General features: G+C 51.9%; 1 long non-coding RNA gene across 1 annotated transcript; it reads right to left on the bottom strand.

Annotated features, from left to right (window-relative positions):
* Nucleotides 1-1,490: 1,490 nt before the first annotated feature.
* Nucleotides 1,491-4,244, bottom strand: LOC130585296 (uncharacterized). Its single transcript, XR_008966585.1, has 2 exons — nt 2,359-4,244; nt 1,491-2,323 (listed from the first exon to the last, which is right to left on the bottom strand). It is a non-coding gene; the product is annotated as an uncharacterized LOC130585296 (long non-coding RNA).
* Between the last annotated feature and the right edge of the window lie 11,414 nt (nt 4,245-15,658).

Genomic DNA, 15,658 nt, shown 5'->3' with positions numbered 1-15,658 from the left:
CAAAAAAACCCAAAATATCCAGGAAACCCCAAAATGTTCCATGAACCTGGAAAAACTGCTGTTAAAAACCACCACTTTGCATCTCTCAGCATCTTTGGAACTTGGTTTTGTGTGAAATCACTGATTTTCATTAATCGGTGGCATAGGGAAGGGAAGGAGGTGCCAGATTCTATCCTGGGAGACTGAATTTGTGCCTGAAAATGTGAAACAGCCACTGATTGCTGGGAGCTGCCCTTGCAGGGAGGTTTCTCCTGCCTGTCCCTGAGAAGTGAAGGTGGCAGTGTTTAGGGCGGGGAACCGCTGAGCTGGCACCACAGATTKTAGAGGGGAATTTGAATTTCACGTTTTCACCAGATTTTGATGTGCCTGCAGCAGGAAAATAATTTGGAATTCTGCAGCCTGACTCAATTCCCTGTTTAGGATCAGGTCCCTCCTGGGGTCACAGACAGGCTTGGCCAATAGAATTCATTTTCTGACTTTGTCAAAACTGAAGGAATTTATATCCAAGGTGTGGTCTCCTGACTCCCAGAGCAGGAATCTGCCACAAGGGTGGTGAAACTGGATTATTTTTTGCCCATTTTTGTGTAAATTAACAGCCCCTTCCTRGCCCAGGCATAGCACAGATGCATCTGGCCACTGGATGCACCTGAAATAAAACATCTGGGTTTCAAATTCTCTCTTTGTGTTAATATTTGCTTTTTGTCTTAACAAAGGATGCCAGGAGCAGAACCCGACAGGGATAATCCTGCTGGAATTACTGATTTTACAAAGAGCACATTTAAAATCTGATTGTGGCCTGAGATTCCCCCAAAAACTCATTCATGGATCTCACTATTAAAGAATGGGATTTTCCTCTGCCTCATCCTGCAGAAATGACAGAAACCACCCCACCAACCCCATTTCCCCCTTACCCTGACCAAAGGCCCTATTAATGGAGCAATTAGGATGGCAAATAACTCAGACCCCAATTACACTTTGGGGTAAGCAGTCACCACGCTTGAGATTCGAGCTCCAAATCCTCACCAACCCTTTATTTCAAAATGCCCAACAAAAACATAATGAAATACAGAACATCATGAAATACACAGCAACAGGAGGATTTTTTTACTCCTGTATTATATTACAGCTAAAATTAAGTTTGAAATTCAATGTTTTATTTTTACCTTAATTAAATGTTTTGGAGGTTTAATTTTTTTTCCCCCAAACCAAGTCTCCCCAGGGAATTTGGCTCTCTCCCAGTCTTRCACAAAGTGACAAAGATTAGGATTCTTTTCCTAACCAATACCACCCCCAGTTTAAATAATGTCTCATCCCTCCTGCTGGCTGATGAATTCCTGAGCCTGAGCTAAAATCCCGAGCCAAAGTTGCATTTCTSGTGTCAAAAATGCTTTCCAAAAGTGCAATTTTAGCTCTGCTGGAACCAAGAGAGAAAAATTTGCCCAAATCAAACATGGCCACAGGATGGAAACAGAAAAAGGTGGAAAATTTAGAAAATAAATTAAGACCACAATTAAATTAAGAGCTTTAATCTCCTCAGAACTGTCATTGCAGGAGCTGGTGTTTCCTGCTGAACCAGGGAGAGACTTTGTGCAAACTGATGGAATTTGGGGTTCAGCATTGGGAATTCTCAGCCAAGGCCGAGTTTGTCACCTTCCCCTCGTGGCTCCTGCCTCATCCCTGTCATGGTTTCAGGTGGAAACACTGAACATCCATTGCCTGGATTCTGTAGGATTGGGATTTCTTGGAGCTGGAGCTTTTTATCAGATGTGAAATCGTGCCAGCACAGAGGGATCTCCCTGGGGTGAGAGAGAAAAGCCAGAAGGGGAARCTCCAAGGGGCTGGGAAGGGGAAGCTCCAAGGGGCTGGGAAGGGGACAAAGCCACCAGATCCAGCCCCTGAGCGGCCAGGATTTGATTTTYCTTTTTGTTTAKGGATGTAAAACCCCCAGGGCAGAGGGAAGGCCTCACGCCACTGCAGGACCTGGAGGAGGTGGGAGCAGGAATGGGCTCATTCCCAAGGGAATTTCAGAGTTCTGTCACTCCCCAGCAGGGAATTGGGTCTGGAAGCTYGGTTTGCCCTTCCCTGTGGAATTCCCCTTCCAGCCTGGCACCTCCTTGGAGCAGCCACTGCTGCAGGAGGTGAAATCCCTGCCCAGAACCTGGAGTGGGTGATGGATGCCAAAAACCTGGATCTGCCCAGGGAATAAGGGACCCAAAAACCTGGATCTCATCATGGAATAGGGCACCCCAGAAACCTGGATCTGCCCAAGAATGAGGGACCCCATAAACCTGGATCTGCTCAGGGAATGGGGTACCCCAGAAACCTGGATCTGCTCAGGGAATGGGGTACCCCAGAAACCTGGATTTCATCATGGAATGAGGGAACCTCTGACACCTGAGTCTGCCCAAGAATGAGGGACCCAGAAAMCTGGATCTGCCCAAAAATGACCTCTGAATCCTGGATCTGCTTGTGGAATGAGGGATCCCAGAAACCTGGATCTGCCCATGGAATGGGGAACCTCAGAAACCTGAATCTCACTGCCTCTGAAACCTGGATCTGCCCAGGGAATGAGGGACCCAGAAACCTGGATCTGCCAGGGAATGGGGCACCCCAGAAAAACCTGGATCTGCCCTTGGAATGGGGCACCTCTGAAACGTGGTCTCACCACCTCAGAAACCTGGATTTGCCTAGGGAATGAGGGACCCCAGAAACCTGAATCTCAGGGCCTCTGAAACCACTGACTCTGCTCCCTGATGCTGTTGCACGGAAAAATGGAGAAACTGGGTGTGCCAAGCAGGAATTGTCAGAGCTGCTGGAAGTCAGGCTGGAATCTCCTCTCAGAGCTGGCACGGCAAAAATTGGATCCAATTTGGGACGGTGCCACCTKCCCCCTTGGAAAACAGCCACGGTGGGGAGAAGGAACAAACCTGGGGGCTGCAAATGTTTCTACTTTTGAGCACCTCCCGTTTTCCAGCTGAGCAGCAGCGATGGGAAYGCAGCTGCCAGGAGCAGGAATTGTGGATCCTGGGCAATCACGGTGGGGAACAGAGGAACAGGATCCAAAACCAACTCCAGTCCCTCTCTGGGAATATTCACCTGGCCAAAAAAGGAGAGGGCTCTGCTGGAAAGATGAAACTCTGGAATTCCAAGGACAAGCACAGAAAGCCAAGGGAGAGGTTTGAGTTTCAGCTTGGATATCAGCTGGAAGTGGCAGCACTAAAAACAGTTCTGAGGAGATCAGGCTTTGGAAACTCCCCTGAAGGATGYGGCCCACATGGAATAAATCAATTCCAGGCAGCTGGATTGGCCCAAATGGGCAAAATCCCATAAAAACAATGCTTTATCATGGCAGAAATGGATTCGGGAAAAACAGGGAGACAAAAAAACATCACAGCAGCAAAAAGTTCCAGACAGAGTAAAAACCCGTGGAGAGAGAATTAGGAAATGATGCTTCCTCTGAAATTGTTGGGAATTGTTTTGGGCAAACACAAAGAAACACAAAGGAGGCTGAGTGGCACCCCCAACACTCACCCCCCAGACTCACAATTTTATGGGATTTCATAGGATTTTTGCTCCTATAACTGAATGCCTCAAAGATCTYGGAGTATCCACCCCACTGGTCTCCCACCATTTGGATTTGCAGACTCCAGAACTTTTCCCAATGAATTCTTGGACCAAGTGCAGCCAGTTGGGACCTTCTCCCACATTTGCCTCTCCAAATCTCCCATCCTGGATTCCAGGGCTCTGCAGGGCATGGACTGAGAACTACTGAGCTTGCAGAAGACACCCCAAAGCTGCAACCCTTGCTTTGTTCCTGGAACCACCCRGGGAAGCAGCAGCAGCTCTGTGGGGTTCCACAAGGAGAAGGTTGGCCATGAACAGTGCAGGAATTGTTTGGGATTGTGCCAACAATTCCCAAGGGCTGGAGCTGAGAATGGACAGCCCTGAGCTGCCCATGAAGGCTCTGGGAAGGGCATCAGGAGTGTGGAATGGGTTGGATTGGAAGGACCTTAAAGATCATCCCATTCTATCCCATTCCATGGGCAGGGACACCTTCCACTTTCCCAGGCTGCTCCCAGCCCCAATGTCCAGCCTGGCCTTGGGCACTCAAAGGGATCCAGGGGCAGCCACAGCTTCTCTGGRCACMCTGTGCCAGGGCCTGCYCACCCTCCCAGGGAACAATTCCTGCCCAATATCCCATCTCACCCTATTCCCTGCCAGTCTGAACCCATTCCCYGGCKMCTGTCCCTSCAGCCCTTGGGAATGGGKTGTCCTGGCCTTCCTCATTTTCCTGGCTTAGGGCAGCCAMGAGTGGAAGAGCTGCTGAGAAATGCATGACCACTGTCCAAACCCTCAAGTCCAAGTCCAAGAAGTGCCTCCAGATGCTGGAAATAACCTTCGTTCCTTCTGGAATGGCTGGACACGGATCATCATCCCGTTCCCGTTGTTTGGGGCTGGACATGGAGGCTGCAGGGGCTGTTTCTGCTGGCACAGTCACAGGGCTCACTGGCAGCTCTATCCCAAATAAATGAGGGAATAAAGAATCCCAGGAAGAAGGAACAGAGATGTTGTCCCAGCTGGGGGAACAAAGGAAGGGCGATCTCTTCTCCCGAGAGCCAAGCCATGGAAACACGATAGGAGCAGCTATGGAAGAGCAGCCCAGCAGGGAATCCATCTGCATCCTGGAGCTGCCAGAACCTCGGCTTCACTCCAGCGCCATCCCAGCTGCACGCGGGAATCCTCCAGCAACAGCTCCTCCCGAAGGGAAACGATCTCTGGCTTGGCTGAACAGAAGGAAAACKAAACACAAACATTTTCAGACATCCCTGAGGGGTGAGCTTGTGCCCAGCCCCTGTGCCCCAGGGCTGGCTTTGCCCTCTCGGCCCTGCAGCTCCAGCAGGGCAGAGCTGTTGATGATKATGAAGGCGTCCCTGGGCTCCTTGGGCTGCAGCACAGCCGGGCTCCGCGCCRGGCCCACCTTCCCCGAGTACAGATAGTCCATGTAGTTCTCGGGCTTGCTGGACACGATGTTGCTGAGCATCATCACGAAGAGCAGGAAGCCGAAGAAGCCGACGATGACGAGGATGTAGAAGGAGGCCATGATCTCCTCCTGCAGCTCCAGGGCGGGGTTGCTGTAGTTGTTGAAGCGCAGGGCCTTTTTCTGCTCCATGAGGCTGTGCAGCAGAGTGGGCAATGCCGGGCCGCCACTGCTGTGATTGCTCTGAGCCATCGCTGCTTCTGCTCCTGGCGCCAAATCTGAGCAAAACAAAGGGAAAAGAACCTGTTCACTGAGTTCAGGGCCTCCACACCATCRCTGTCCTCTGATCTGGGGGTTCCTGCGCTTGGAATGTTCAGCTGGAGGAGCCTGAGGGCTGACCTGGCCTGAGGGGCAGATCCGAGCTCTGCTCTCCGGGACAGGGACAGGGCCAGGGCAGGCTGAGGCTGGAGAGCAGGGAAAGGTTCTTCTGTCCCCAGAGGGTGCTGGCACTGCCCAGGCTCCCCAGGGAACGGGCACGGCCCCGAGGCTGCCAGAGCTCCAGGAGCGTTTGGACAGCGCTGCCAGGGATGCACAGGCTGGGATTGCTGGGGGGGCTGGATAGGGACAGGGTGTTTTGCTGGGTAGGCTGGGTGATCCTGGGGGTTTATTSCCACTCAGGATAATCCATAATTCCATCCTCCAGCTGCCAATCTGACAGGCAGAGTGCCCAAGTGGAAAGAAGCCAGTGGCAAGTTCGGGCAGGAATTCGAGGAATCCAGAGCTGTGCACGGGCACACAGAGCTCCCCCAGGGTGCTGTTGTTCTGTTGGGGATGCAGCATCAGAGTCAGAACAGAGGAATAACACTACCAATTCCAGGTATTGTCTCAGTACAAAGTAACATCAGTGAGAGGAGAGGAAATCAGTCGTGGGATTGTCCCAGAATCTTGGAGTGCMAATGTCCAGCCTGGCCTTGGGCACTCAAAGGGATCCRGGGGCAGCCACAGCTTCTCTGGACAAACCATCGCCTCTAAGCAAACCATAAAATCCTGCCATTCTGAAAAACATCAAAATGAAGAAATGTCTACTCCATCTCCCAATCCCACACTCCAAAATAAACTTTTGGCAGCAACARTTTTTCAATTTTGACAGAAATCCAGGTATCATTTTTAGCTCTCCAAAATGCCTTCTTTGAGAAGGATGTGATAATCTTTGTGCCAGGCTGCCCACGAGGTTTGTAAACACAAGCCAAGAGTTTCATCCCAAACATGCAATTTTTGCTAATTTAAATCATTCCCTTCCCTGGTGCTGGGGCCCTGGCACAGGGTGCCCAGAGAAGCTGTGGCTGCCCCTGGATCYCTTTGAGTGCCCAAGGCCWGGCTGGACAYTGGGGCTGGGAGCAGYCTGGGACAGTGGGAGGTGTCCCTGCCATGGCAGGGGTGGCACTGGGTGGGCTTTGAGGTCCCTTCCATCCCAACCATTCAATTTCTGCAGTTTTCCTTGGTTTCCAGCCATTCTTGTTTCAMCTGTGTGGTTCATAGGTCCCCAAAACCCTTTAAAAATGGGGRAAAAACTCCACTTACTGCAGCCAGAGCTCAGGGGCTTTACAACACCTCAGGGGCTGACTCCGCCTTAAATACCCTACAAGAACCCATTTAAAAAGTGGGTTTAAAAATGTTAAAAGTGAGTTTAAAAAGGGAATTTAAAAATGTTAAAAGTGGGTTGTAAAAGGGAGTTTAGAACTGTTAAAAGTGCATTTAAAAAGGGAGTTTAGAAATTTTAAAAGTGGTTTTTAAAARGGAATTAAAAAATATTAAAAGTGGATTTTTAAGTGAGTTGCAAAAGTGGGTTTACAGCCAAAACTTAAAATTAATGTCAATAATAAAATTAAAAACCTGAAAAAATATAGAGACTAAAGAGCAGATCTTGCTGCCGGTGTCCCCTGAGATATTTGAAGGGTTATCCTTGGTTAAAGGAGCACCGAGCCCAGGCCGGGCAGCAGGAGTGCTCCGATCCACCCTGGGCTCGGGGAATTGCGGCATTTCCGCGCCGCTCCCGCCGGGATGAGCCCGTACCCGAGCGCCCGAACATCCTGGGTGAGTAAAACCGGCCGTTCCTGGGGATGTTTCCTCCTTGTCGCAGCCATTCCCGGGTAATGGGTGTGTTTATCCATCCCGGCTCTGACTGCTCCGCCTGGAATCCCGCAATGCCCCGATAACCGCGCCGGGCTGGGGAGCCGCGCATTGTGGAGATTTATGGGCAAAACCCGCCAGCTGGGGATGTTCCAGGGGAATCCGAGGAATTCCAGGGGAATCCGAGGAATTCCAGGGTGTGGGGAACACGTGACTCAGGCAGAGCTTCGAGCTAAACGGGATTTTTTTGTCCGTGTAGAAAAAACAGGTAAAATCCCTTCCAGATGCCAAGCAAAGCGCCCATGGATTATAAAATTCTTCCTTCTGCCCCAGCGCAACCTGGCTGCTTAAAATCATGGAATCATTTGGGGTGGAAGGGACTTCAAAGATCATCTCATTCAGCCTCCCACTGTCCCAGGCTGCTCCCAGCCCCAATRTCCAGCCTGGCCTTGGGCACTCAAAGGGATCCAGGGGCAGCCACAGCTTCTCTGGGCACCCTGTGCCAGGGCCTGCCCACCCTCCCAGGGAACAATTCCTGCCCAATATCCCATCTGGCCCTGCCCTCTGGCTCTGGGAGCCGTTCCCCCATCCTGTCCCACATGCTCCTGTGAATATTCTTTGGGATTTATGTGCCCTGGAAGTCCCTGATCCCAGCTCTGCTCCGAGTGTTCCCCTCTCAGAGGGCACAGCACCATAAATGGGATTTATTCCCTGGCTGAACCCCAGGTGAGGGGTTTATTCTGCAGAAGATGGACTGAAGATCCATCAGGATTTTTATGATTTCCTCAGTTGCTGCTCCAAGCCCACCTTCCCTTTCTGTGCCCCCCAAACTGTTCTGGGCAGTTCCATGAGAACAGAGGACCCTAATTCTGGGATAAACCTGAGCTCCTTCCTCCTCGAATCTTCCTGCGCTCCAAGCTCAAAAAACCCCATAGACCCCTGCTCTGCCCACCCCCAAATTACCTTGTACCCCAAATTATATTTATTTGCTGCCATATGAAGTTGAAATTAAAAAATTAAATTTGGGTGCTGCCATCCAKAGTTTTTATGGGCAGTGCCGCCACTGCCTGTGACCTGGGACAGTGGCAGGGGTGGGAATGGGATGATCCTGAAGCTCCCAACCTAAACCTGGGGCTGCTCCTGGAATGAGCTGCACAAATTCCTGAGGGTTTAAAATTGAATATAAAACCCCCTTTTTTGATTTTCAGAGTCTGAAGACTCTGCTTTCCAGGGTAAACAATGTTTTCTGCTCCGTGAATGTTGGACAGGCATTTCAAATATCAATATAAAAAAAAAATCTCCATATGGAAAAAAAATCTCAATATAGAAAAATCATCTCAATATAGAAAAATCATCTCAATATAGAAAAATCATCTCAAAATAGAAAAATCATCTCAAAATAGAAACCCTTCAATATTAAAAACACCCCTCAATATAAAAAAAACCTCATAAAAAATCTCAATCTTAAAAAAACTCAATCTTAAAAAAATCGCAATATAAAATCTAATATAAAAATAATTCTCAATATAAAAAAAATCTCAATATTACAAAAAAAATATATCTCAATATAAAATCTCTGCAAGCGTGGCTGTCACTGAGCCATGTCCCACTGGACTCCATCAACCTCCTGTCCATCTGGAAAATTTTTGGGAGAGGAAAATCCATTTCAGCTTCCCTCCTAATTTTCCCTCCCATGCAAAATATCATAGGAAAACCTCAGGAAAGGAACAAATTACCAGAAAATAATGAGAGGCTTGAGGGAAACGCCCCGAGGAGCAGCAAGGGATGAGTGCTGGCCGTGACCTTTAACGGGGACAATTCTCAGGCCGCTCCTGTGGTGCCACCGAATGGCAGAACCTGAGCTTTCACCCCCAAAAATGAAGGAAAAAAATGGAAATTTAGGGTAGGATGTGCYTTTAGAGGCAACTGAGGAAGGATTAGTGGCTGCTCTTGGGCAACTGCGGGCGTCCAGGACAGAGCAAACAGGTTTTGTGTCCATAAATTGGGCGTTAATTGTCCGTGTGCGGCTCACAGACAGCGCTGGGAAGGGCTCGGGATCATGGAAATCAGGCTGGGAAAACTCTCCAGGATCAGCGGCTCCAACCTTTGAGCCATCCCCCGCTGTSCGTGGAGGGGTTGAGTGGCTTTTAGGTCGATGTAAAGATCCTCGGATGTCCCATCAGCTCCGTGCTGCTCCTTTCTCCCAGTGTTGTATTAAACAGGTCAAAAATCAGCTTTTTYCCCCCATGATTTGGCTCAGCCCCTTTCCCCAGCCCGAGGGTTRTTGTGACCCGGTTCCCGTGTGTGCAGAGGTGTGGCCCACGCAAACGGCGAGGGAGCGGGCCGAGATTAGATAGGATGGAGGCAGAAAACCTTCCCGGGGAGGCCCCAAAATGGACTTTCCAGAGCAGCTTTGGCTGCCCCGGCAGCGTCCAAGGCAGCCTGGATGGGGCTGGGAACCACCTGGGACAGCGGAGAATGTCCCTGGATGAGCTTTAATGTCCCTTCCACCCCATTCCGTGATCCTGCCCCATAAATAAATAGGAATCAAATTCCATAAATAGGAATCAATCCGTGCACACAGAGYGATTTGCATAAATTTCTCCTCCCCCTACACACACAAACACGCGTCAAAACACAAAAACAGAGCTACGATAATGCCATATTGAGCTAAATTTAAAAAAAAAAAAAAATTGAAAAAAAATTACTGACAAGCGGAGCGCTAAACAGAGACGACTTCCGAGGAGGAAAAACCCAATTAATGCGTCCAAATTAACGCAAAACCCAAGCGAATAATTAAAGGCGCGCTTACATATCATTAACAGAGGGAATTGCAGCCGCGCCGAGAGCATCCCTGGCTCGTCGCTGCTGCCGGGGCTCCCTCACCTGCGCTCCGGGCCGGTCCGGGAGCAGCTCCGCTCCCCTCTGCCAGTCCTCGGGGATTTATTTAACTATTTAAGGAGCGGAGGGCAGGGAGGAGTGGCCTCCCTGGCCGCCGGGTTAATCACAGGCACGGTGTGCGGGAGGGAGTGTCCGGGCACGCCGCGACACGAGCCCGCAGCCCGGGAGGCCCCAGCTGCTGGAAAATACACAAGTTTAAATTTATTTTTTTTCGGATGTAACTTTAGTCAGATTTTGTTCGCCTTTGCTCCGGGGGAGAAGTGCTGAAGTTTCTTTGCAGGGCATTGTTCCAGCAGGTGAGGGCTGAGGAGGTGAACTCAACAAACCGAGAGAAACAGAAAATAAAACAACCATCAGCAATCATCAAAGAATCATYAGCCCCAAACCTCCCCCCTGGYGCGGTCGGACCCACCTGGTCTGAGAAAAGAGAAATAAAAAGGAGAATCTAATTAGCACCAAAGGCAAAGAAATCCAAATCAGAACCCAAATTCTAAAAACTGCACAACGCTGAACCAACGAACATTAAACCAAAACGGTTCTATGGATTCTGACTGTATAAGGTTTGAAGAAAAATCTTGTAAAATTGATGTGTCACGGAATGATTCTCTCTGCACGCCCGGGCTCTGTGTGGATGAGATAATTTCTGTGGCACATCCTGGCCAGAACAACATCCTGGCCAGGAAATAAAGCAACRCCTCTASTTTCTAACATTAAAAATGTTGCTGAAGTGTTTTTGTTTTTCCCATCGTTTCGGTGATAATTTTGTGCACAGTAATACAGGGGCTCCAGGGAAAGGGGCAAAATCCGGCCCTTGGTCAAGCACGGGGTGGGGATAACATGGGTGAGAGCTCAGATGTGGCAGTAGTGGGGAAAATAAAATAAACCAGGGAAGCCAGGGAAGTTGTTTAGGGAGGGTGTTTGTTGGTTGTTGGTCACCAATCCCCGAAATTTGGTKGTTTTTAAACTCATCAGAAGATCCGGGTGCCTCCTCGGGGTGTTTGGGTGCAGCTCCTGTCCCCCCGAGGAATCCCAGAGCCCTGGAATGTCCCGAGTTGGGAAGGGCCCGTCCGGATCCCGGGTCCAGCTCCATTCCCTGCTCAACCCCTCGGAAATTCCACAATTCCCCCTGCCCGGGGCACCTCCAGCCCTCCCGGTGAAAGGATGGCCAAGGAAAGCCGGCAGGAACGGGAAAGAGGATGCGGGATGAGGCAAGCAGGCTATCGGAGCTGCCATCTGGCTGCCCCAGCCCCTGCCAGCCTGTTCTGCCAGCCGGGCAGGGGTGTTTGATCCCGTTCATTCCCGGCAAAACAGCGGTTCCGCCCCTTCCCGGCCAAATCCCTTCAGCAGCAGCCCGGAGCCACAGGCAGCCCTTGAACCATCCCAGATTTTCCGGGTTTGGCTCCTGGCYGGGCTCCCCTGGTGCAATTTGAGGCCGATTTGTGTGCCAGCAGCACGGCTGGGAGGGATGAGAGCCCAGCTGAGCTGTCCTGGGGAGCAGGAGGAGGTCTGGGAGCCTTTGGGAAGCAGCATCAGTGGTTATATTGATTAAATCGTGGTCAGACACCTTCCCAAATCCACCTGCGGCACTCAGCTCTTTTATTTCCAGTTCCAATCTCCTCTGGAGAACACACAGAGTTCTTTGAAGGGCTCAGCAGCTCGTGAGGGAGCTCCACCTTTGGCTAACAAATGCAGAAATGGGAAGGAAATCAGGAACAGGGAGCTCCTGCTTGGAGAGAAGGAGACCCGGGGGCTCCCAGGGGGAAGGAGAGGCCTGGAAATTCCAGAGTTCCTGTAAAATCCCGGTGCTGCCAGGCTGAGGGAGCTGTTCACAGCCAAATCCCAGATTTTGGGGCAAAAAGCTGCCCTTAGAGGTTCAAAGCCACCATTCCCAAGAGCCAAAGGCCACAGCTCTGGTTCTTGGAGTGGAGATGGAAAATCCAGGTGGTGTGACCAGATCCCAGGATTGTCAGGGTGGGAAGGGACCTTTGGGATCAGCCAGTGCCACGCCAAACCCTGTCCCCAAGGGCCACATCCAGACTCCTCCAGAGCATTTTGGATCTGGGTGCCACAGGAGCAGCTGATCTGCTGGAACATCACTGCTCTCCAGAGGGATCCCAACAGACTGAACCCAAAATGTTCACAGCTGGAAAAACAAAACCTGTCCGCAAATATTCCAAAAACTCCATGGCTGGAGGTCAGAGACCCACATAGGGTGCACTATCCTTAATTCCTCATGGAGAGGGATGCCTGGGATGGTCCTTTGTGGCTAAAGGAAAACCCCAGAATCCCAAAATCACCGAGGTGGGAAGAGACTTCATGGTCATCACCCCAAAGCTGTCCCCAAGGGCCACATCCAGACTCCTCCTGAGCACTCCCAGAGACAGGGACTGCACCCCCTCCCTGGGCAGCTCATTCCAAGGCCTGACCACTCTGACAGGGAATTTTCTTTGCCAATCTCCACCCTGAACCTTCCCTGGTGCAATTTGAGGCCATTTTTYCTCCTCTTTTYCCTGYCCCCTCCTGTCAGGGAGTTGTGCAGAGCCACAAGGTTCCCCTGGGAGCCTCCTTTGCTCCAGGCTGAGCCCCTTTCCCAACTCTCCCATCCACTTCTCATGGGAYGAATTTTCCAGCCCCTTCCCAGCTCCGCTCCCTGCCCTGGACTCGCTYCAGCCCCCTCCAGGGCTCTCTGAAGTGAGAGTTTCAGACTCTTCCCTCGATTTGATGGTTTTTTTTTTTTTTTCCCTTGGAAACCAAGTCCAAAGGAAACTGAGAAGGATAAACCTGGATAACAATCCCTGGGGAGTGGATGGCCCTCAATCACTCGCACGATTTTGGTGAGGTTTGTTTCATTGCCAGGGACTCTGGGAGTTTTCCTGATTCTCTGGGAGAGACAGAGTCCATGAGTCYRAGGTGCCCTGAAGAGGAGYTTGATTGCTAATTAATGATTGTTGATTAGTGTCAGCCTCTAACTGGGGACAGGAWACATGCTGGGGGATGGACTCCCCCAGCTATTCTCGGGATAAATTTGTGGGATTCTCCTTGATCCAGCACACCAGGATCCCAATCCTCCAGAGGAGCATCCAGCTGCCATTCCCAGGGCTGGGAGTGAAGGAGCTGGGGTGGGGAAGTTCAGGGCGACGGTGGGAGCTCTGTGAGTGTGGCTGGAGAGGGACACGTGGACACGTGAGCAGTTCCCAGTGACACCAAAGGTGCCCCTCCTCCTCCAGCCACAGCCCTGGGGTCTGGGCTTTTTCAGGGGAATGAGGGATGAGGGAATGGGTCTGGAGAAGGAGCAGCAGAAATAAACCTGGCAGTTTTCCAGTGATGGCAAAGAAACTGGGAAACTCCCAACAGTTTTATAGGGCACAGACAGGGCACAGCCCTGAGGATTTGATTCCCTTGTTCCTGAAATTCCTTTTTTTTTAAACAGCCAAAGCAAGGGAAAAAACAAGTGTGGCTATTCCAGCCCTTTTTTTCCCCAAATATTGGATTTTAGACCATCAGACCCCTGGGTGGGGTTAGGAGTGGTGGGAATTCTGTGATGATCCCTTGTTCCATGTAGCAGGGATCCCTGGAAGCACAGGCAGGACATGACTGAGGCAAAAAAACAGCCCTGCCTTTCAAACAGCCCGTGCTGGATGAGGGATGGATTCTGGGGTGAGACAGGGATGATTCTGGGATGAGGCAGGGATGGATTTTGGGATGGAGCAGGGATGGATTCTGGGGTGAGGGAGGGATGGATTTTGGGGACAGGGCAGGGATGGATTCTGGGGTGAGGCAGGGATGGATTCTGGGGTGAGGGAGGGATGGATTATCGGAACGGGGCAGGGATGGATTATCGGAACGGGGCAGGGATGGATTCTGGGGTGAGCAGGGATGGATTTTGGGTTCCAGGCAAGGATGAATTCCTGGCACAGGGCAGGGATGGATTCCCAGGATGAGGCAGGAATGGAAGGGTTCCCAGAGCCGTGGAGGTGCCGGGACTGGCCCGGGTGAGCCCCCGCCCCGCAGCGTTTCCCAGCCCCGCTCTCCTCCCCGCCTGTTTTCCGTGCTCAGCCCTGGGACGTGCCAGGCGGATCGGATCGTGYCTGCCAGTGACATTTCCTGTCGAGCCAGGGCTGCTGGCCCGGAGGAAGTGGCATGCAGGAATGTCTGGATGTGCCACGGCTCACGTGAGGAGCGGGCAAACAGCTCACAGGGGACACTGGTCAGCGGGGACAGCGGGGACACGGGGACAGCAGAGACAGCGGGGACAGCGGGGACACGAAGACAGCAGTCCCAGGTGGATCCCTGCACCTTAACCCTGGGACTGCCTCCCAAAACATCTGGGTCATGTCCTGGCAGGTGTTTGCTGCACGAATGAGCGAGGCTGAGGGACGCCCCTTCCCCAGCGTTCCTCCTGTTCCTCCTCTTCCAGAGGGTTTTGGAGGCAGAAGCTGTAAGGACCATCCCATTCCTGTGGGCTGGGACACCKTTCCCTRTCCCAGGTGGCTCCAYGCTCCAGCCAAGCAGGCCTTGGACACTTCCAGGGTGATATTTTGAGGTTGTGGAGAGTCAGGCAAGAGCTGGAGGAGATTTGTCAGAACCCAGAGATGTTTTGCATGGAAAATCCTTTCCCAAGGCCCAGCCTGGGCAGGGCAGGATTGGGGGGCTGGGTCCTCTTGGCCTCCCAGGAGATGCCAGGCTGAGCACTGGGGTTTGGAGACCCTGGGACAGTGGGAGGTGTCCCTGCCCATGGCAGGGGTGGCACTGGATGGGCTTTGAGGTCATTCCAGGATTCTGTGAACGATCCCACTGTGGGTCAGACCGAGCTGTGGATCCCATTCCCGGGTTCCTGGTTCCCAGTCTGCCTCTCTGTGACCTGTTTGCCTCTGAATCCTCCAGGATTTGTACAAAACCCCTCCCTCAGCCTGATTCTGCCCCGGGGCTCGGTGGGAACATCTTGATGCTGGGACAGTTCCTGCTTTTTCCTACAGGARCCTTGGATATTCCAAATATTCCTCCTCTGAGAGGGGAGAACGCTGAAAACTCACACAGGAGCACATCCCCTGAAAGAAAAGAGCTTCTGTGAGCCAGAGGGAAGAAAGATGTTACTGGACATGTATAAAGAGGGATTGTGATGATGAAATCTCAGGCAGTTCAGTTTTAGTTTTTTGTCTCTCTCTCCCTTTTTCCCAGCTTTCCCAGCATTTTCCCAGCATTTTCCCAGCACTGCTGGCTCTGGATGCACTMCGCTTYCTCCCCGCCCCGGGGACGGACCTGCCCAGCTCCTGCTGCTCTCCCGCYATCCTCACACTCTGGTGTGCCACAAAATGCCTTTTTTTTGGCGCTGCTGTGCCCCACGTACCCAGGAGGCTGCCAGGACCTGTCCCGTCCCCCAGGACCGCGGCTCATCCCTGCCCCATCCCTGGATCCCGGCACGTGTGGCAGGACCTGGCCGGGAGCCACCTCCACCTTGTGTCACCCCTGTCCCCGCCCTGCCAGCAAAACCCTGGAAATCGCCCTCTAATTGTGCCCGGGGAGCAAACAACGAGAGAAAAACAACAAATCGCGTTCGTGGGGCGCCGCGCTCACGTTTTGGGCTGCGCTCCAGGCACGGGCGGAGCTCTGTCACCTGCAGGACGGCCCTGAAGGCGGCTGCCACTCCCA

This window comes from Malurus melanocephalus, unplaced genomic scaffold, assembly GCF_030028575.1.
Source record: "Malurus melanocephalus ecotype Western Australia unplaced genomic scaffold, MMel_1.1 scaffold_861, whole genome shotgun sequence".
NCBI classification, from domain to species: Eukaryota; Metazoa; Chordata; class Aves; order Passeriformes; family Maluridae; genus Malurus; species Malurus melanocephalus.
The sequence above is the reverse complement of the archived record's forward strand: the minus strand, read 5'-3'. Positions and strand labels throughout refer to the sequence as shown.